This window comes from Triturus cristatus, chromosome 3_2 (assembly GCF_964204655.1).
Source record: "Triturus cristatus chromosome 3_2, aTriCri1.1, whole genome shotgun sequence".
In the NCBI taxonomy this organism is placed as follows: Eukaryota; Metazoa; Chordata; class Amphibia; order Caudata; family Salamandridae; genus Triturus; species Triturus cristatus.
This window is the reverse complement of record NC_140584.1, coordinates 417,539,825-417,552,917: the sequence shown is the minus strand read 5'-3', so window position 1 is coordinate 417,552,917 and position 13,093 is coordinate 417,539,825. Positions and strand designations below refer to the sequence as shown.

Sequence of the window (13,093 nt, the reverse complement as noted above, 5' to 3'; positions counted from 1 at the left end):
ACAGAATGTGCAAAAGAGGGGGAGGTAGTTTACAGAGTGTACAAAGGGTAAATATGGTTGTAAAAAGCCCCTCCGCTCCAACCTGCATATAGCGTGCTACTCTGCTAATTTCGCGGAACACCTGAGGAATATCATAGAAAAACATCGAGGAAAGGTAAATTCTACATTTGGATGCCCTGGATTGGAAGAAGATTTTAAAACTTGGGAAAGGTGATTATGATTTGTATGTATTTTTCTTTTCTATTGCTTTCACCTTGTTATTGATTTCATCCTATTATTCTGTATATCATTATACTTATTATTATGTATTTGTTCATTCTTTGGAAAATTTCAATAAAAATTATTTGAAATAAAAAAAAACTTGGGAAACCTATCCTCTTACTGAGGGGTCGCAGGAAGCGTCGCGCTCATGACGCCTGTATAGTCCGGCTGGCTCTCGTCGGCGGAAGTGTAACTCCCCGGGACCGGTGCAGACCGCTTTGGACTTGCACAGACGTTCAGTTAGAGGGATAGGTAAAACTATCCAGTGGGGAGCTGGGTCAGTGGATGGAAGGCGGGACTTGAAGCTGGTGAATTATGTGCCCGAGGTGAGGTACGTTCGCTACCTCAGTGAGTAGTAGGGAAGGAACACGGGGTGTTCGGCGGCAGTGTAGCTGCAGTGATTTCGGACGGCTCCCACCAGCCAGGCTGTGCGGGTGAGCTGAGCAACGGTGACTGAGTACGAGCCCGCTTCTGGTGCGGCTGTCTTTAATGTAGCCGCCTACTTTATGTACAGTTGCACTTGCCACCTATTATGATTTAGTATTCTGTGACCACATTTACCATGCCATTCCCGCCCCCTGCAATAATTTTGTTTTATTTATCTGTCTTCTGCCCCTATGACTTGAAGAAGGTTTTCACATTACAAAAGACATTTCCGATTAGCAAAAGAAAAGACAGTAGAGCCACAGCCCTGTTATCTAGAACAGCAATCAAAATAATGCCTGTTGTCGAGAGTTCTCAATTACCTCGTTCACACATTGCCTCCAGGCTTAGCAAGCCTTTAGGGGGAAAAAATATACCGTGCCCACGAAACTACTCAAAAAACAAAAACGTGAATGAATTCTAGTTTTTTTTAATTTTTTTATATCTCTAAAATATCGAAAGTCTAAGTTTAATATATACAAACATTTGATACCAGAACAAAGGAATGCGAGTAACCACTACTTGCTGCAAACATGGTGCTTTCAATAAAAGCAAGAAAAGTAACATGCTTATTCAACACACCAGTGGCGTAGCTGTGGGGGGGGGGGCGGTCCGCCCCAGGCGGCACTATTTTGGGGGCGGACAAAGGCATTCAGATAAGGCTCGGCTTGCTTTCGTGGACGTCCGTGGCGGGCAGAGAAGCCCAGAGAAGACACAGACAATGTCCTCTTCTTTTATGTGCTGGCAGCTGCCCCCACCCCCTTTCTCTTTCTATCATTCCCTCTTTCTATCTTGCCCCTCACTTACTGAAAACCGTGACTTGAAGAAACAGTTCACAACCTCTCTTTCCTTCTTTCATTTAGTTGCTTCCCTGTGAAATGGATCCAAAAACGAAAAACACTCTTGCGGGAAATGCCCTTTTGCTGACATTTTTCTATTCCGAAGTGCAGCGGGATGGGGAGAAATAGAAGGTTTTAAATATGAAAAATAAATACATATCTAAATAAAGCAAGACAGAGTGGTTGCAAAGTGGCCAGATTGGTTTTATTCATATCCAAATACATCAGCCGCTGCCTCACTTTACAGAGTTTGCCAGTGAAGCGCTACTTTTGTTTTCTCATCTTTCTTTGAACAGCATTGTTGTCCCCAGGTGGGGAAGTGCACCATTCCTGGAGGTACTGCAATACCTGGTTGGTGGGTGGATTGGAAAACAAAATGTGTACCATGGCTCTGTGTTTATGGATGTGGTCTTTTTAACCCCTTCGCTGCGGCGGGAATTCCGCTGCAGCGCTGGGGGGGGGGGTTGGGGGCAGCGCGGTGGTGCTGGGCTCCGTCATGAGCCACGGTTGAGCTGTGCTCATGACGGAGTGGTTCCGTCATAACTCCGCCCACTGCGCTAATCGCCCGCACAGGCGGGGAATCAGCGCAGCGTGGGAGGAGCGGCCGCCAACGGCCGCGGCATGACGGAACCACTCCGTCATGAGCACACGGCGACCGTGGCTCATGACGGAGTGGTTCCGTCATGAGCAGGGGAGGGGTTAAACCATACTGCTTGCGTTTTGTAAGGATATAAGCAATGGACATTGAAACAGTTCCCTTCAGGGCCCTGTAGTCATGTCCTTAACTTTTCAGGTAAAACTACTCGCTGATTTCTGAATAGTGCGTAAGAGATCGTTAAGGTAACCATGTTGTTTCTGCTTACATTTCACATGCTTTACTTAATCTTGCATTCCCTATGAGTGTTTGCTTTTCCTTTTTTTTTAGGCAGCATATTACTCTTATCTAGTGCATAATTTGAATTGAGCCACATCCAAGTGTTTATAGCGGGCACAATTAGGTTGTAGCTGAAGGCAGTGCGAGTTTCTCTCAGTGGGGCAGTATGGTTTTCAGTGGGGGAGGGGATGTGGCACTATGGCCAGAGCTGTCGAATTTGGAACTGGGGAACCGGGTTCAACCTTCATGACCAGTCCACCAGACCACTCTACTGAGGGAGCATAATCCCATTCTAGACCTTAGAAGGCCCCACTAGACCTTATTTATTTATTAATATATAGCGCTGGCTAGACCCGAAGGTATCGGAGCGCTTTACATTGTTAGAAACGGCAGGTTACAACAATCGTCATTAATACATTAAACAAGCAAATTTCAAGGTGAAAGTTAAGATAATGGGCGGCAGAGAGGGGGAAGGGGGAATCATGGTAAGACTAGAAGGATAGAAGGGAGGGGAAGAGACCCAGAGGGGGGAGGGGTATAGGCAGTGCAGGCAGAAAGAGGAAGACGTTACCTCAAAGGAAAAGAAAAACATAGCGACGAAAAGGGTGAGTTCAGGGTATAGTAATTGGGAGCGAGATTAGCGTGGAATTAATAGGTTTGGTGGACGAGAATTAGGAAGGTGGGGGGAGAGGAAGAAATGGACAACAGTAATGATATGGAAGCGGGAGAGGGGATAGGAGGGAGCAGGAGGGAGAGGATTGAGTAAAGGTAAACCAGGGGGATAAACTTTGAGGATCGTCTGAGTGGGAGCGGAGGGGAGAGGGGAGTGCCACAAGCAAAACAAGATGGTGGTTCCAGGTCCGAGGGATCAACGATAGTCAATAACAAAATGGCTGGCGAGTCAAAAGTCGAGGGACAAAAAGTCCCCGAATCGGACCGGGGAGTGAAAATTAAATGCAGAAAAGGAGGGGAAGTCAAAGGGGGGTGAGTAGATCCAATGTCAAAGGCAGGGGGCCGGGAACAGTAGAATGCAGTGGCTCCGGATCCCTGGGGCATCAGCGGTGGCAGTCCACCCAGCTTAGCTCTCTCTCCCCCATACCTGTAAAGGGCTCCCAGGTCGTAGCAGACAAGATCAAAGTAGAGAACCTCTGCAAGTACTGCCAGCATGGTGGATAGCGAGGCAGCAGCGTGAGATAGGAGCTAGAGTTTTCCGGGATGGCAGACTGCAGGCAGGAAAGCAGGTACAACGGGGCAAGCAGAGCGGCCCCACTCACCATCGGAAAGGCAGGAAGTTGCGGCCCGGTGGAAAGAGGGACTGTACCGTAGAGAAGAATCTCGTCCCCGTTCAAACTTCCGCCTTTTGAAGCCATTCCGATGGTTGAAAATGCTGCGTCCAGGCTGGTAGGAAGATCAGAAATCCACGTAAATTAATTGTGAGGGAGGCAGCAGGGGGAGAAAAACCGAGGTAACAGGACAGATCTGACTTGTCCCGATGTCCAGAAGGGTAGGATACAGCCGCAGGAGGACCCGAGCCAGCCTCCTCAATAGCCGAGCCAGGTGACTCCCCTGGGCATCAGCCATTTTGTCTGAGTCCCGGAGGTTTGGGAATCTTGTCCCCGGATCAATCGGTCGCCATCTGGAGCCTGCCGACGTTTACAGATCAATTTGCCGAAGCTGATCTTACATCAGCAGTCCATGGCAATTCGATTCCGAGGGCGATAGGAGAGGTGGAGGAATGATAGCAGCTGGACGGGAGATGCCATGATCCGATGTCCGGCTGGGTAGGTGTTGGCTGCGGGACAAACCTGGGCCGAACACCTCTTTAGCGGAACCAAGCGGCGCATCGGTCATGTCCTCACACCGTCCGCTGTCGATTATGGGGTAAATTACGGGGAAAAAGAGGGCTTTTGGGCAAAAACGGCATTCCCTGACCGGGAGCTCCCGACTGGAGCTTCACTCCTGGCGGCCATCTTTGTTCAGGTACTTAGACCTTAGAAGGCTTGATGTCTTAGCACAAGCAGGTGTACCCTAGTGGTGTCAATTGTGGGTTAACCTTGAAGGCCTGTCCACCACCATCCATACTGAAGTTCATCTCCAGTCTTGTGGGCAGGCCTACGAAGCAGCACACCCTAGAGCAACAGTGATCCAGTCACTTTGACTCTGTCACTGAGGTCACATGAACCTTGAGCAGGTTAGGGCGGTGCGAACGGTGTGACCGCACTGGGTACCTATTTCGGGTGGGTGCGTAGTGTTTGCAAGTATATTATGGTTTTTTTTAAAAACTTGCTGCCTCCTTCCTGGCCTCCAGCAATTTTCAGAAACAATAAAAATGTCATGATAACTTTGGTGATTAATGTTCTTCCTAGAGAGAAATCTGAGTTTTGTCTAGTGGAAGGGTTGACTCCTGGAAAGGTAGCACAGAGGGTTAAAGTGCCTGCTGCAAAGAACATGTACCATGCTGGTCACAAAGTGCACTGCTTTAATGGGGGGGACTATGATGAATGGTCATTTAATGTCAGCTGTAGATGATGGATCCCTGAACAGTGTCATGTATGTGCATGTTTGCATTGTGCTGAGTGGATTACCAGGTAATTGTTCATGCAGCTCTCTGATGGATGTCACCTGCGTTTTTTCTGAGTCCCCAGATAGATCATGCAGTCTGTTTGTTCTCTTTTGTACTGCCAGTCACTGGTGTATTCAACTGTGTAGCCTTGGACCGTATCATGTATGTGCATGTAACTTGCATGATCGAGGTAACTATTAGCGGCGATACTATGTGTCTCTCGGACCTCTTTCAAGTGCTCACCGTCCTTTTTCCCCAGAACCCCACCCCTCCCAGGGGCGGCAATCTGAAGGATAGCCCCTGGCGCCACAAGCTCTAGCTACGCCTCTGCAACACACGTGATATGTAATGTCTCGTGTAGATGCGTCTGTGTGGATCACACTCGTTATAATAATTTTTATAGCCCCCAAAACATACAGGTTTTTGGTACACGAATGCTGATAATTTACTGCCTATCGTTATGGACCTAACAAGCATAAAAGTTTGAGTGAAATTTGCAAAGATTTCCACGTATTCTTTGTTGATTAAATGCAGATTTTTATAGCAGGCGCGTAATACAATGAATTACATTCCATGTTAGATGTGGTATCTGGCCGGGCTCGAAATGGGATGATGTAATATTCATGTCGCTCAAAACATGGAATTTAGAATGCAGGTTGTGTACTGGAGAGGCGGTTGCCACTGGTACTAGATGGATGAGGTGCTTTATGGAAGAAACTCTTACCTTTAGCAAAATAATGTGTATTGGAGTCGTTTATCTACACGTTACATAGGAACTTGTGAACTGTAGGTTACACAAGGATTTTATTTAGTAAGACACACAAACCCACTGAATTTTCTTATTAGTGTTGTGACGGGAGCTGCAGGGTACTGAAAGTGATGTGCAGCTGGTACATTAACCCTTTAAGATATCTTATGACAATTCAAACCGATCATCAAACGTACCTATCCGAGCGGCCGTATTATCAACCTAAGCTACATTATTGCCTGAGAGTTACACCCATTTCCACATGTGATAACCTGAGTGCAGTCTGCTGGAACCGTTTGCCCATCAGGATGTTTGGGTACCTCCCCTCGTTTTTTGTGCCCTGCCACTTGGAGGGTCTAAAGTTGGGCGTCATTGCCCCTGTGTTGCAGCAGTAGTCTCCAATTGTGTAAGGGGAGTCGATAATACACGTGCTGCTTGTCTGCTGGAATCGGTGGGCCCGCCAGACATACGCAGTATGTTGTCCCAGTTAAATGATGTGCAATGGTCTGTCAGAGAAGTGGGACCTAAAATCAAGACATAAAGCTCTTAAAGAGAGTGTGGTGAATCAGCACTCAAAGGCTAGGATTTGCACCGTATGGTTCGAGATCTTCTCGTTGTGGGAAAATCGCTAATGTGTATGACTGACTTGCAACGAATGTCCTATGCAGCAGTTCAGTACCTGCCTCCTCCACGCATCACTGTTCCTCCCTTTCTTGTGCTTCAGGTACCCGCTGATCTTTTTGAGGAAAGGCCGTTCCTTGTTGGAAACGGGCTGTGACCCATAAGGGAAGCCATGAGTGGCATACATGGTTCGCCTCTTTTATTGATACAAAGATACCCCTTAGAAATCTCACATATCTTTCATTTTTCCCCCTTGGCTATGCTGTGTGTTCCAGTGGTGCGTGGAAGGCAGGGTAGTGCCTACCGTAGAGGGCACTTAAGGAAGGAGCCCGCTTGCAGCTGCCCACCACTCTAAAGGTCGCCATCCCCACTGGCTACCCGAAAGTTATGGGTTCGAATTTTATTTAGGCCAACTCAGCCTTGCATTTTTTTCTAAAGTGAATAAATTAACTACACCTGCTTTTGGTTATAGGGGCTCCTAATAACATTACTACTAAATCACAAGACTGTGGCAATAAATGACATGCTAAAACACAAGTAACAAGCATTGGCAAAGCCACGCATGTGTGCTTACAAAACGATGCTGATGCTTTTTTCCTATTTTTATTTTTTTATTTACCAATTAAATATGGATCGGTGAATCTAAAAATAAATAAAAAATAAGTATTGCAAAAGTGCTTTTCTTTTCATAGTGCGGAAGGGTTAGCATCAACTTGAGATTTAATTAGCCCACTCCTTTAAAAAAAAAAAACAGCAGTGGGAACGGAGCGGGTGAGATGAAGCACATGAGTGAGAAAGCAACTTGGAGCACGGGGGAGGCAGGGAGTTTGGCACAGGGAGAATCACACGAGAGCTTGCAGCACGAGGGAGAACGCAACACGGTGGTGTGGGGGAGGGATGAGCACACAAGGGAGGGGGCAGGGAAAGACATTCACTCTCATGGAGTACTTTAGCAAAAATAAACGAGTTGCCTAAAATTGAGCCATGGAAGAAGCATAGAAGCCAGTCAAAGTGAGAGATGATAAAAAGAGGCTGAGCTCCAGGGGAGGGACGAGCTGCAGCAAGGAAAACCACTAAGTAAGAAACAAGCACGAGTGTGACAATAAAGCCAATCAACGGTAAGCAGTGAGCGAGCTGAAAACTCCTTTAAGTTCTTGCAAGTTCCACTATAGGCCTTCGCTGTCTGGTAAAGAAATCGCCAGCTTTGTTAAAAAAAACAAAAAACAAGCATTGGCATAGCCAATAGGTCTCGGCTTTGGGACCTCATAAGTGTTTAGCAATGCAACAGTTGCATAACTAAATACTTATAAGCTCCCAAAAGCGAGACCTATTGGCTATGCCAAGTGACCGTGCGGCAGTGAAGTGATCCCGATCGCGATCACGATCAAACATCAAAGCGGCCATGCGGCCGTGAAAGTAATCGCGGTAAAGCGCGGCGCCCGCGCACATGCACTGTAGCTCTAGGCTGGCCTGGTAGCACTTTTTGGTGCCCTCTCAATAAGTTTCGCCAGACCAGCGCATGCGCTGGGTCAGGCGAGACCTAAAAAAGTGCTCCAAAGGGTAGTGTCATTTTGAATGGTCTGGATTTTGCTTCAAGCAAAGAGACTAACACTGTAGTGCCCTTAAGTTAGGATCCCAGAGCCATCTGCAGGTTGTCATGCGAGCTGCACCGTGACTGGTTTGTTGCACGGTCACTGTAATGGAAAGCCAGAGCCTTGTTTTCAAACCAGTATAGCGGTGAGTCACTTTAGTCAATGTCTGCAGTGAGGAGTGCCAACATTCAGTAGTTGCCAACATCTGATACACTAAATCTGGGTCACCACAGCACGAGACTGTTGTGTAGCATCTCCCTGTCTGTGGCATGTTTGCTTAGGAAGTTTAATTAACATAACATGTTCTGTTACATTAAACAAAGTCAGTGACATTCTGTATGCACCCTGATGCAGTGTCAGTGACAATGCACGTCTTTGACCTGTGCAGATCTGGATTGGGAACGAGCATGTTGCTTCAGGATTGCCAAAAGTAAAGGATTTTCGGGGACAGTGACTTTACTCGAACTCTGTCAGCCAGGGTCTACATACTATTGACATTTGATTAAAATAGAGTTAATTGGTGTTTTCAGTACGAAATGCGTGAGAACCTGTGTGACAGCTACATTTTATAACAATTTCTGCTATTCTCAAGCCTAATACTCGAAAGTTGGGTTTCTACAAAAGAGCATGAGCATTTGCTTAGACACCTTTGCCATTATAAGTGATTAAAGCAAACAATGACTTCCAATATGGACCAACCGTGAAAAATAACGCTAGTGTGCAAACTGACTGCCTGCAACCTATGCTATCAAATGTGACAAAATAACAAAATATATCCATGACATTGAACATAGACTATTGCAACTCTAATGCTCCAGAGAAGCATACCTTCTTAGACGTTACTCATCCTAAGAAACAGTAACCGAGAAATTTGGTGCTTTTGTACCATAACAGTGCTGCTAGCTTATTTTGTGCCTAAGTGTGCATAAACATATTTTTTCACAGAAAAAAACACAGTTTAAGTAATACTACTGTTCCAGTACCACTCCTAAAACTCCCTGAAATTCGACATTTCTGGTACACTATCAAACTAAAACATCCTGCCATACACAGCTCATGATCTCACGAATGACATCACAAATAACAGTATTGATGACATCCCCGACGAGATCCCATATGACCTCAGCAATGACATGGTTGACCTGGTTGACATGGTTGATGCCACCACTATGCGAGCAAGTAGAAGTTGTGAAGCGGAGTGTGTGCTCAATAAGTAAGGACAAGAAATGGTTTAAGCCTTCCTAAGGTACCTTCTAAGCCAAATACTCCAGCATGCTACGATTGGTACTAAGGAAAGGCGTTGGAATAATAGAGCATGCTTCAAAAAGGTAGCACTAGTAAAACTTGTGCTAGACACAAATGGATGTATGGATTTTGTGTGTCCACAAAATGAAGGGGGATGGTCACATCATACAGTGGAGAAGGGATACGATTCATAATGTTTGCATGATATTCTTCTGCGTAGTATGCGCCACGCACAATTGTACACAAGATGCAGACAGGTAGTCATGATTACTAGGACCTACTCCATACTCATATATGCTACATATCTGTTAGATGCTCAGTTCAAGTTTTATTCCCAGTACATAATGTGGTCAAAAGTATTGTATAAAAGGTAGTCAGATAATTCTGTATACAGTCTTGAAGTAATTTAGCCACTCATGGTGTTTTAGGTAGAGTTAAGCTAAATAGAAATCTTCTCTGAAAGGTAAACGGTCAATAGCCACTTGGAGCCCTGAAAGTCTACACAAAGAGTGCCGCAAATGTATCATAGAGTGTTCGGTACAATATGTTGCTAAATCTTATAGATAGTTGTTCAACAGAATCTTCAAATGAGTGCAAGATGTTTGGCAAGGCTAACCTAATTGTAGAGGAAGGGGTATGAGTGAAACTTGAAACATAGTATACCTTCAGCATACATCCTATCCTGTGTATGTCAGTAATGTTATGTACATATATTATTACTGCTTCTTAATGGTGGCAAACAGATAAAACGTCTGATTGTGAGCACTCTTTAAAATGAGTAACATATTTGTTTTGATCTAATCTTGGAAACATTCAGTAAAAATATTAAGTGCCCACTGCAGTGTCATCCTCGATGATGTCATTGGTGATATCACCTGTAATGTCATTGGTGATGTTTCACATAATATCAGTGAGGTTATGCTGAGAATTTTCATTGTTTGTTAGGTTTTGCATTGAAATCGTAAAGTCCTTTGAACTTTTTTCAATACATTTTTAGTGTTGGTGTGAAACTGCATCCCTCTCCCTTATTTTTATATTTCACTATGCCGAGCTCTCCTGTGAGGAATGTCTGCTGCATAGGGCATTCAGCTGTAAGCAGGAGGGGTTTCATCAGAGCCTGTCTTGGAGCCAAGCTATGTGCCCAGCTTCTTGTGAGCCCAGTCTTTTTTTGTAAATTTATTTATTGATTTTAAGCAAAGTACACATCTTAAACAGTGCAACTGCAATAGTCGATTGCAAGCAGTAAGAAAATTGGTCATCATCGACATAACAACCCCCCCTTTGAAACCTGCAGATTTATGTTCATCATCTGTGTCTTCATATGGCTGTTGTACGGTTATCGTTTGGGACTAGGGAACAGTTGTATTTGATCACAAGTTACGGCCTCTAAAGCGGTCCTCTCTCAGGTCCCCTTACTGGACTCTTCTGTGTAGTGTGTGCTGCGGACTGCTGCGTGTCATCCCCCAAGTCCAACTCAAAATATCTCTCCACGGGTCCCTTATCCTGTGGAATTTTCTGTGGCATCCCCTGCTACCTTGTGAGCCCAGTCTTAGCTGCACAAGGTCCTTGGCCATATTCAATAGGGATTGCCTAGAGGGCTTGACTAGTGGTCATTCTCCGCGTCAGCCCTTTGTGCTCTGAGCATGATGTATACTCCAGGCTCTAGGAACAGGGCCTGTACCAAACTCCATGCAGCCAAAGCAGCTGTACACGGTTTTTGATAATGCGTAATGAGCTGTAGGACGAGGGCCTCTAATCCCGCTGTATAAGACTTTTGACCACACGTGTTAACTTGAGTTTGTAGGGCTTAGCATGCCTGTGCAGATATAGTTTCAGCCAGCATTTTCTAGAAAAGGAACATCTGAAGAAAATACAGTCCTGTGTTCTGGTGTTCCAACCCAGGTTTGCAAACTTTGCTATAACGCCAAGGGCTTTTTTCGATTTAGGGGCAGTGTCTTCCCCTTTAGTTCACCCCCACCTCACCCCAGTAGTTAAGGAATGCTCCCTCTCCTTCCGTATGCCTTTTGAGAAATTCTAGCTGAAATTGATCCAAATTTTCACTAAATAGAGATTTTCTTAGATTGTGTAATAACACTTAAAAATAACTAAGATCAGTGTTACACCGTCTGGTTTATATGTGGGGCACGGAGGCTCCAAACAGTTGTTTCCATCAGTAATATTGATTAAGTGTTAAGGTATGCATGGTACACTATGTCTGAGTGAACTTTAAAGTATGTGAACCAATATAATTATTTTTAGTTTAATTTATAACTGGAATCAAAACGACATTATTTACTTAAATGATAAGATCTTAATTTATAATTGTAATGTATATATGAAGGAAATTTGCATCACAAGTTTGGAATTTCATGAAATGTCTACGTGACAATGGACAGGATGCTTCCAAAATCTACTTGTCCTGTAAAAGATAAATCCATACATCCCCTGTGGTGACACGCAGTGATGTGACAAATGATGGCAGTGTTCTCATTCTATGGGTTTTCTCATAATACATTCTCTGATTGTGTCAGGGCTCAAATTATATCAGGGTTCCGATTCTAGAAAAGCTCTGATTTTGCTACCGTTCTGCAAATCATATAGGCTTGGAAGTAGGCAGTAGCTACAGGTTTGTAGTGTCCTGTGAATATGTGCTCGGCCCTAAACTACCAGATTTAACAGTATTCACTAACTCCTCCTTTCTGATTACTTCCCACACTGGAAAAGGGTGTAAATTGACTTCTCACAAGGACAGGATTATAACGTTTTCTATGGTGCGGGGAAAAAGTGGAAATAGAGAAAGTGAATTGTAAGTTGCTTGTCAGATTTCACGAGTAAACACACGCATATTTTCTCATGCAAAAATGGAATTCGCAAAAGTTTTCAGGCATACGGTTTCCATGTTTACATCGGTAAACTCTTGTGAATTCATCAAAGTCATTAATATATATAAGTGCTTGGACCCGTAGCTGCAATTGCATTTTTGTGACTTTCCGTTGGTCCCCTAATTAATTTTCATACTGCCTCGAAAGTTGCCTATATTGGTTTTACACTGATGATCCAATAATAATTTTTTGTATTAAATATTGCATGCTTCAAACAAGTTTTACTAACTGGTGCCTCAGAAAAATGACATTTAAAGTTGCGCAGTAGTTTAGCAAAACGTTTTTTTTAAGTTCCGTTTTTTTCTAAATTTTATTTTCAAAGCAATCCATCCACAATTTTGCTTTAATTCTTCTGAATGTATTTGCATATAATCAGGGAGCATGCTGCTGGCATTATAAATAGGCACAATTTATTACATTTTACAAACCTGTACACATTTTTATACTGGATTATTGTTAGCAATGCAAGCTTAACTTGCTACATTGCCATAAAGTACTCAATTTAATAGTATTACAAGCCATGGCTTAAGTGGCAAGCAATCCTCTTTCACTGATCCGCACTGTGATACTGATAACTAAAGCTGTGTAGTGCAGGAGGTTGGGTGTATTTGCCTAGTAGACAAAATAACTATGAAAACTTCTTGTTTTTGACCCCAAGCAATATTTCCCTGGAGTGTGGCAATTGAAATTCCACACTCCGTTTATACGTGTTTCCAATATTAATGATATTTATTACTGCTAATTCACACGAGATTCTCATGGGTGTTGTGAAAAGAGAGTATGGATGGAATACTGGCCCTGCATTTTTGTTACTGAATTTCTGCCTCCAAATTCCAGGAACACGCGTTCTGTGAGCATTGGATTTTTCAAATAATCATAATAAAATTTAGTTCACCAGTGGCACAACAACAGTCTTCAAAGGTGGTGAAAAATATGAAGGAAATAAAAATGTTTTGGCGTTTTTATTAAAATGTAACTTAGCAAACCTTGGGTTCTGTGTGAGTTGGTTAAGGGAAATAATGGTATAAAAACACGATGTTTTCAG

At 44.0% G+C, this 13,093-nt stretch overlaps 1 protein-coding gene across 3 annotated transcripts in view; it reads left to right on the top strand.

The window, feature by feature from the left end:
- Positions 1-438: 438 nt before the first annotated feature.
- Positions 439-13,093, top strand: part of ZMYM4 (zinc finger MYM-type containing 4) — a 1,418,124-nt gene continuing 1,405,469 nt past the window's right edge. Inside the window, exon 1 of one of the 3 annotated variants that reach the window (XM_085648002.1) lies at positions 439-587. The gene's annotated coding sequence lies outside the window, so the exon portion shown is untranslated. Of the gene's footprint in view, positions 593-13,093 lie in introns of all 3 variants that reach the window. The other 2 variants (XM_085647995.1, XM_085647996.1) reach the window with 2 other exon arrangements.